We start from the raw sequence: 9,568 nt of genomic DNA, 5'->3' as shown, positions 1-9,568 counted from the left end.
ACTAATTAGTAAATTTCAAGCTATTTCATATAATTACAAAACCAAATTAATCAGTAAATTTCAAACTATTCCATATAATTACAAAACCATTTATATGGTTTTTATGAAATCCAACAATTTAAAGAGTTGAGAACTAACATACATTCAGCTCTAAATACATCCCATAATATGCGAATATAATTTAATTATTCCCAACAAATATATGGATTCAAGCTTTAACTTATAAGGGATTAAATTCCACCCTTTCAGTTAGAAACACTTCATGTTTGCTCCTATGCTGAACACAGTTTGCAATTACAAACAGTGTGCCAAAAACACACACAACACATAGCGCGCAATGCACAATTATGAGAATGAAGATATGGATATACCATTCATAGTTCACCACACAACTACATTACAAAATATATAAATCCTTGTGTACAAAACTGAGCACACCTTCATTTGATCTCAACCTAATTTTAGATAATAAAATGACCCTAGAAGATACTCTGAACTCCATTGTGGTTTCCATTAGGAAGAGAATTACACACACTGAACATATGGCTCCAGTATTATTTATTATCGTCAACAGATAGCTCGCTCAGGGATCGATTCTCACCACAGCCAGAGTTAGCATAGCCATTAGGGGTGAGTCACTACCAAATCTAAAAGCATATCAGCATTAAAACCATCGTAGCTCGAACCAGACTTGAACCCACCACTGCTACTAATTTCATCGGAATGAATGTGTTGAAACTCGATAAGAATATTGTTAGGTCTCTATAATGCTAGTGATTCCCCCATTACTATTGTCATTGTATCCCTTATTGTTATTATTGTGCCCCATAGAATCCCACTATTGTTATTTTTGTGCCTTTATATTATTATTGTTAGGTGGGCTTCATTATATTGTGCCCCTTAGACTCCTATATACAGAAAGGAGGTTTTGTCATTTGTATCATCCAAGAATTATTCATTTGTGTAATGTAAAGGCGTTTTCCCCCATAAAGAGGCTGAATTCTAAAGCGTTGATCTATCTTGTCTATCATTTTGTGAGTTGGTTTCATAACATTTGGTATCCGAGCTTTAGATTGTAGGGTTTCGCTGCTCCAAACAAGTCATCGTGGCATTTTCACTATAACTTTTTTTCTGCAACGTTTCAGAAGAGAAAACAAATAACCCATATGAGACAAAATCTCGTTGAACCTCATGTCTAAATTTCATATCATGTCTCGCTATATTTTCGAAGATATGATATGAGGAATTTAGGGTTTTTGCAAGCTCTAGAATTTCATCTAAAACAGGTCATCGTGGAATGTTCGCTATAATGCTTTCTCTGGGAAGTTTCAAAATCTAACAAAAAAAACCCATTTAAGAAGAAATTGATCCAAACCTTGGCTTTGAATTTCATATCTTGTCTCGGTATATTTTCAAAAATATAATCTGAGGAAGTTAGGGTTTTTGTAGAGCCCCGAATTACATTCCAAACAGGCCACCTTGGGAAAATCATCACAACTTTCTCTCTGAGCATCAGATTGAAATTTTGTAAGAAGTTGTAGAAATAGGATAAGTTGTAGTGTTTTGGGTACCATTTTCATAACATAAGGTTGAAACAATGACATGTGACATGTTGTGCAAGTTCTCTCTACTGAAAAAATCTATACTCAGGTCATCATAGGAGATTTGGCATAACTCTTCATTGAAGAATCCAATATTGATCAGACTTGAGGTGTTAGAAATATTACTCAGAGGGTTACCACAGGGAGCAATTTTAGACCTGAGAGATCCAAAATTACAGAGATACATTAGATTCAATATCAAGCTCCTACAAAGTGAAAAACGGAGTGTAGTTTTTTTTTAATTTTTGCATAAGCTTGGCTTCAAAAATTAGTTTGAAGTAATTCAAAGGGCATAGTGAAGCATTATTATCGGTAATTAATGCCCCGAAGAAAGAAAATGGAAACACTTAGTAAGCAATCTGAAAGATCTATCATGACTCATGAAGAAGAGGAAGAAATGCAACATGATATATTAAAATTACAAGACCAAGTGCAACAAATTTCACTCGCACAAAAAGTAATAGAAAATAAGATGGATGGTTTAAAGAAAGGCATAGAAGCTAGGATGGATGGTTTAAAGAAAGGTGTGGAACCTAAGATGGATGGTTTAAACAAAGGTGTAGAACCTAAGATGAATGACGTGGAAGCTAAGATGGATGGCATGGAAGCTAAGATGGACAATGTGCAAGCTAAGATGGACGATTTGAAGATAGATTTGACAAAGTTTCTGCAAGAAATGCTTACTAATGGCGAAAGGGTAGTAAAGGAAACTCATGATGAGAACAAAATAAATGTTAATTGTGATTTCATAGAATATAACATGGATCAAAGAACCACCATGTTCCAAAGATCGATATGAAGAAGTTTGATGTCAAGGATCCTTGAACATGGATACTACAGATGGACCAATTTTTCCATCTCCATAATGTGCAATAAACAGAAAAGGTACGCATTACAACATTATATTTGGAACCAAATAAGTTTGTATGGTATTGATGGCTTTGTTCTCGTAAACAAATTGTCACTTGGGTTATTTTTACGGATGAAATGATATCACATTATGAGGATACAAAAAGAAACACCTTTTTTAGCCAATTGATAAATCTCAAACAAAAGGGTTCAATGATGGAGCACATTGAGGACTTCCAAATTTTGTTTATAAGGGTAAAAGATATTCCAGAGGAGCATAGGATTGATGTGTTCATAGGGACTGTAAAAGATAACATCCAACATGAGGTTCCCCTTTGGGAACCAGTTTCATTGGAGAAGACATTCAAGTTGGCAAAAAAAATAGAAAGAAAAATTATGGCAACAAGGAAGTCTACCACTCACAATCATAAAGATGGATGTGTTACTAACCCTAGCCATCCACAACCTACAAGGTTGACACCACAACAATTGGAAGAAAAAAGAGCAAAATGGCTTTGTCATAGTTTTGATTGCAAATACACTAAAGGTCATAAGTGTGCTGAGAAGAAATTATTTTACATATATTGTGAAGAGGAGGAAGAAAAGGAACGAGAAACATCAAAAGAATAGGATATACACTAGGAACAAACCCTAGAAAAGGAACAAATGAATCCGACCATATCTTGTAATGCATTGGCTAGAATTACCACTCCTCAAACTATCAAGATAGAAGGGCATATCAAGAAGAAAAAGGTAATAGCGTTGATTGATTCGGGGAGTACCCATAATTTTATTCATTGTAAGATAGCCAAGGAATTGAATTGCTTCCTATATCTAGCACCAGAGTGTCAAGTGATAATTGCAACTGGAGGAACCATAAATTGCTCAAGAAAGTGCCATAATATCAAGCTATCCATGGGAGAATATGTATTGAATAGCCCAATGCTTTCCATTCCAATGGGCGGTGTTGATGTTGTACTAGGAGTCCAATGGCTACAATCCTTGGGTACAATAACTTTTAATTTTCAAGAACTTTTCAGTAAATTCTTTGTAGAAGGAAAGGAAGTTGAATTAAGGGTATCGCAGGGAAACTGGGAAAGGTAATCAACTCTAACAGAATGACAAAGCTTCTAAAGAAAGAACAACGAGGCATGATTTCACAATTATGTTCACTAGAGGTTCCCACATCGAAATTATCCATTTCTCCAGATCTCCAAAAAGTCTTGGAAAATCATTTGAAAGTATGTGAGACTCCCAAAGGCCTCCAACCTATTCATGATCATGATCATGCTATCAATTTGATTCTAGGAAGTGTTCCTCCAAACATCAGTCCTTACAGATATCCCTATGTCCAAAAGAGTGAAATTGAATGTATGGTTGTAGAAATGCTAGAGGCGGGTATAATTCAACCTAGTCAAAGTTCTCTCTCTGCTACAGTAGTATTGGTTCACAAGAAGGATGGATCATGGTGCATGTGTCCAGATTATAGGCAGCATAACAAGCTCACAATTAAAGATAAATTTCCCATTCCTCTCATTGATGAATTATTGGATGAATTGCATGGATCAATTTATTTCACCAAGTTGGATCTTCATTCAGGATATCATCAAATTGAAATGAAGACTGAAGTCCTTCCAAAAACAACATTTAGAACTCATGATGGTCATTATGAATCTTTGGTCATGCCTTTTGGCCTTACTAATGCACCATTTACATTTCAAGGTTTGATGAATTCCATTTTCAAACCCTTCCTTAGAAAATTTGTGTTAGTATTTTTTGATGATATACTAAGCTAGAGCAAGTCTTGGAAGGATCATGTCCAACATGTTGACATGGTGCTCAAACTATTGGAGAAGAAACAATTATATGAAAAAATCTCCAATTTTTTCTTTGGAGTACAAGAGGTGGAATATCTGTGTTGTATTGTATCTCATGAAGGTGTTAAGGTAGACCCTAGCAAAATTAAAACAATTAAAGAATGGAAAATTCCCACATCCATAAAGCATGTACAAGGATTTCTCAAGTTGACAGGGTATTATCACAAGTTTGTTAAGAATTCTGGGAGAATGACAACACCTCTAACAACATTATTGAAGAAAGATGCATTCTCATGGACTCCAGAAGCACCAAAGGCCTTTGAACATCTTAAAGAGGCAATGTGCCAAGCACCAGTCTTAGCTACACCCGACTTCACAAAAACCTTTATTATGGAATGTGATGCCTCGGGAAATGGAGTTGGTGCCTTTTTAATGCAAGAAGAAAGACCCATTACTTTTGAAAGTCGTCCAATCAAAGGAAAGTACTTACACAAAGCTATTTATGAGAAGGAAATGCTGGCAATACTACATGCAGTTAAGAAATGCTGACCCCGCCTAATGGGAAGAAACTTCAAGGTAAAAATAGATCATGATAGTCTTAAATACTTTTTAGAACAAATATTATCTTCAGAAGAGCAGTAACAATGGGTCACAAAGATGTTGGGCTATGACTTTGAAATCATCTACAACAAAGGGAAGAAAAATATTGTGGCAGATGCACTCTGAAGAAAGGATGAGGATGTGGAAGCATTTCTTTACACCATTTCTATTATCCAACTAGTTTGGATAAATGAAGCAAGGGATGAATGGAAGAATGATGAACTGTGGGCACTCATTCAAAAGATACAAGAAGATCCTAGTACATATGATACATTTAGCTAGAAAAATGATTCGTTATGGTACAAAGATCGGTTATACCTATGTAAGAATTTCCAACTCAAACAAAAGATTCTTAGGGAATTGCACACCTCTCCCTTAGAAGGGCACTCAGGATTTCTAAAAACCTACCACAGGGTTAAGAAGGATTTTTTTTGGTTGGCCTTAAATCGTAAATTCAAAATTTTGTGGCTTAATGTTTGGTGTGCCAACAAAATAAAGTTGAAACAATTAAGACCCCAGGACTATTACAACCTTTATTGATTCCCAACCAATGTTGGGAGGACGTTGCAATGGATTTTATCATAGTTTTACCCAAGTCTGAAGGAAAGAGTGTTATCATGGTGGTAGTTGATAGACTTATCAAGTATGCACACTTTTTTGCATTATCTCATCCATTTAAAGTGAGTGCAGTTTCTATTGCATTTATGGAAACAATTCAAAAGCTACATGGAAACCCAATGATTATTATAAGTGACAGAGATCCCATTTTCACTGGAAATTTTTGGAAAAAATTATTTTCTTGTCTAGGTACTTAGTTAGCTTATAGCTCATCTTATCATCATCAATCTAATCGGAAAACTAAGATAGTAAACAAATGTTTGGAAGGATATCTTCACTGCTTTGTATCTGATAAACAAATACAATGGGTCAAATGGTTGCCTCTGGCTGAATGGTGGTATAACACTTCCTTCCATACTGCAAGAAAAATGACCCAATTTATGGCACTTTATGGATATCATCCACCATCCATCACATCATATTTAAGAGAAAATTCTATGGTTCAAGTACTCGAAGATCACGTCAAGCATCCGCAACAAGTTCTCCAGCTCTTAGAAGATAACCTCACCTTGGCACAGAATATAATGAAATAATATGCAAATCAACATCAAAGTGAAAGAAGTTTTAATGTAGGTGATTGGCTATTCCTATGGCTACAACCATATAAAAATGGCCCTCAAGCAAGCTAAGAAGGACAATAAATTATCACCAAAGTATTATGGTCCGCAAAAGATGTTGCAAAAGATAGGTTCTATGGCATAAAAATTGGAGCTTCTTGCAACTTCGCGAGTGCACACAGTTTTCCAAGTTTCATGCTTAAAGAAGGTTATAGGTGACAAGACTCGAGTTCAAACAATATTGCGAGAACTTGATGAGGAAGGAAAAATCATACTGGAACCTAAATCAGTCAAAGAAACAAGAACTCGACACCTACAAAATCGATCAATTTAAAAGTATCTCATCAAGTGGAAGAACTTACTCATTGGAGATTCCACATGGGAGGATGAGAATTTTATACAGAAGCATGCATAACTACTCAAGCATTGAGAACAACAACTTTTTGAAGGAGAGGGGCATGTTAGGTCCCTGTAATACTAGTGATTCCCCCATTACTATTGTCATTGTATCCCTTATTGTTATTATTGTGCCCCATAGAATCCCACTATTGCTATTTTTGTGTCTTTATATTATTATTGTTAGGTTGGCTTGGTTATATTGTGACCTCTTAGACTCCTATATATATAAAGGAGGTTTTGTCATTTGTATCATCCAAGAATTGTTCATTTGTGTAATGTAAATAAGGTTGCCCCCTCGAAGAGGCTAAATCCAAAGGTGTTGATCTATCTTTTCTATATTTTTGTGAGCTAGTTTCATAACAACTATTGTTAGAATTCCCCACTTTAGCATAACTGGAATGAGCGCCCTCACAAATTGTGGTCAACTCGGAAACATCTGACCTCACATTGGAGAAATTCTCATCATCTGACCTCACATTGGAGAAATTCTCATCATTTAACATAGCAAAGGACAACGAAAGCTCTTGATGGCTATAGCTTTCTTCAACATTTTCTTCGTGGTTGCGACTCTAGACATCGCTGTCAGATTTGAAACTATAGTGGGTTTCTTTTCATCACAATTTTAAGGCTGGTCTATGTGATAAATATTCGAGTGAAGGGTGACTTTCCTATTCTTCTAGATCTTCACCAACATTTTGGCCTCATTAAATAGATTTTTGTTGCCCTAAGCGGAAGGTTACATAGCTAGTTGCAGAAGGCCAACATCTTCACCAACATTTTGGCCTCATTAAATAGATTTTTGTTGCCCTAAGCGGAAGGTTACATAGTTGCAGAAGGCCAACATAATTTTTGCTCAATTCTCATTCTTAGTTCATTAAAACAACCCAATGAATACCCCAAAGCAAAGAATTTGCACTGTTATAACTTAGTTCCCAACTTCAAATCCTGAAACTTGTCCCATTTCTATGTTATTTTAATACAATCAAAGCCCCCAGCAGAGCTCAACCTGGGAATATTTGATTCCTCCCTGTCTGATTCGAACCTTGGATTGGTTCTCCACAATCGACTGAATAAATCCGAGCTTGCATTAACGTTTCTCAAGTGGCCAGACGAGAGGCCGCTAGCCCTAAGCTTTGACTCGCACGCCAGGCTCGATTCAACTTCTAAGCACACGCTTTGCCACTGCGCTATATGTCTCAGATTTGACGACCCATTGGACGATTGAGCAACGTGTGCAATAATTGATTCAGACTTGGGCTTGTGAGTCACGGGGTAGATTCTGATCTGCAGCAAGCACTACTTTAAGTGGATATTTCAGTTGTTCTTGATCCCACTCCTTTGTAACATGCAAATATTTGGTGTCGAATTAGACGGAAGGAATCGAACGAAAAGACTGTCGAACGGTTGAAGGAAGAAGGCAATCTGAGGGATTAAGGGCAGAACCAATTTCTTGTACACTGATATGCATCAGGGTTTTGTCCCGGCCATCTGCGGTCAAGAAACACGACTCAAAACTCTTTCCACAAATATGTTTCTTACTCGGAAAAGGACGACGACAACGAAGGATTCTGATTGGCTGCAACGACGAAAACAAAGGATTCCGATTGGTTGCAATGAACAATGTTTGCACACCAAAGTTCATAGAGAGAAGGCCTTCCGCATAAATATAACCCTCTTAGAGTTTCATGTTTGTGAATGAAAAGAACTTAGGCGTGGAGGGTTGTGCAGGGGGGAGCAATGGGGATGTCGATGAGAAATGATATGAGCATAGGAAGGAACCAAATAGCGGCAGCGAATTCCCCAGTTCCTTATCTAATCGCTAGAGTGGGTGTCATTCTCGGTCTCATAGCCTTTGCTTTGATTGTTCTCGCGTGGTCTTACTTAAATGAGCGCACTACAAAAGGATGAGAAAACAATAGTTTGGAGCATCATAATTTAGAGCTTGGCGATGGCGGAAAGAATGAAATGACCAAGGAGTCAGACACCTCGAATGGTCAGATGACTTAAGGGTAATTATGATAATGTCTGGAGATCAGAGGGCAACCTTCATTGCTAAATTGGCGCCTGTCGTTGCTACATCTAATTAAAATATCCAATACATTGCGTTAAATGGCGAGCTTCTACTTCTTCTTTCGGTATTACAGTTTTGTGAGTTGGGATGAGGAATATTATTTAGGAGGTGGAGCTATGAAGGAGATCAAAACTCAGTAGGGTTTCTGTTTTATGCAGAATGAGGTGTATAATACTGGAGGAACATATGAATTTTTGTAGGGACGGAATCTATAAAAGAGAGATTCTTTATTTATTTGCATGAGACGAGAATATGAATACTTCTGGGCATTTAATTTAAAAAATTTAAGTGGATGGTGGGAATTTCACATAATATTATGATGGAGAGTGACATTTACACTCTTTTTTGTGGATTTCAACTTCTTTAATTTTGAAATTAATATATTAAATAAAATACAATATGTCTATCAATTTCAATTTAACATATTAACTTAAATGGCAGATAGAGTCCTTCAATTCAAGAATCACATCATTTAAAAAATTAAGTATGATGGAAGGTTGAGATTTTCCTAATCGGGTGGACTTCCACTTTCAAATTAATATATTAAATAAAATAAAATTTGTCTATCGATTTCAATTTACTATATTAAATTAAATGGTGGATGAATTATTTCAATTCAAGAGTGATTTAAATTCAGGCCCGCATACCTTCATGTCCCACACGCACAAATATGGAACGTGAAAAACATAAATACCATCAAGCACGAAAAACATTTTTTCGCATGTCTGGAACACCTTTGTTATTGGAATATTGAAACCCAGGAGTACTGGTAATAGGAGAGAATGAACATATTCTATAATAGAGGCAATTGACTCAGCATGCTCCGGTACCTTGAAAGGAAACCATCCTGGCCTAGCCACGTCGATCATGGTAATGTTGAAGGCCACGTCGAGAGTCTGCATATTGATTGCATCAGGAAACTTTAATCTAGGGTTGGAATTGATTGGCAGATAAAAGTGATCATCACAACTGGCGGGCCACAAGTTATTTTCCTTATTTTCCATCCTCTTTTTCATATGATTGATTTATTGTCTATGTTTTCATATTGGCCTTCTC

General features: G+C 36.4%; 1 pseudogene; it reads right to left on the bottom strand.

Moving 5' to 3' along the window:
- Window positions 1–479: 479 nt before the first annotated feature.
- LOC149145464 (uncharacterized) lies at window positions 480–7,788 on the bottom strand (annotated as a pseudogene).
- Window positions 7,789–9,568: the final 1,780 nt, after the last annotated feature.

Source organism: Pinus tabuliformis, chromosome X (genome assembly GCF_031772625.1).
Source record: "Pinus tabuliformis cultivar Carrire ecotype Pingquan chromosome X, CPIR1, whole genome shotgun sequence".
In the NCBI taxonomy this organism is placed as follows: domain Eukaryota; kingdom Viridiplantae; phylum Streptophyta; class Pinopsida; order Pinales; family Pinaceae; genus Pinus; species Pinus tabuliformis.
This window is presented reverse-complemented; position numbering and strand designations above follow the sequence as displayed.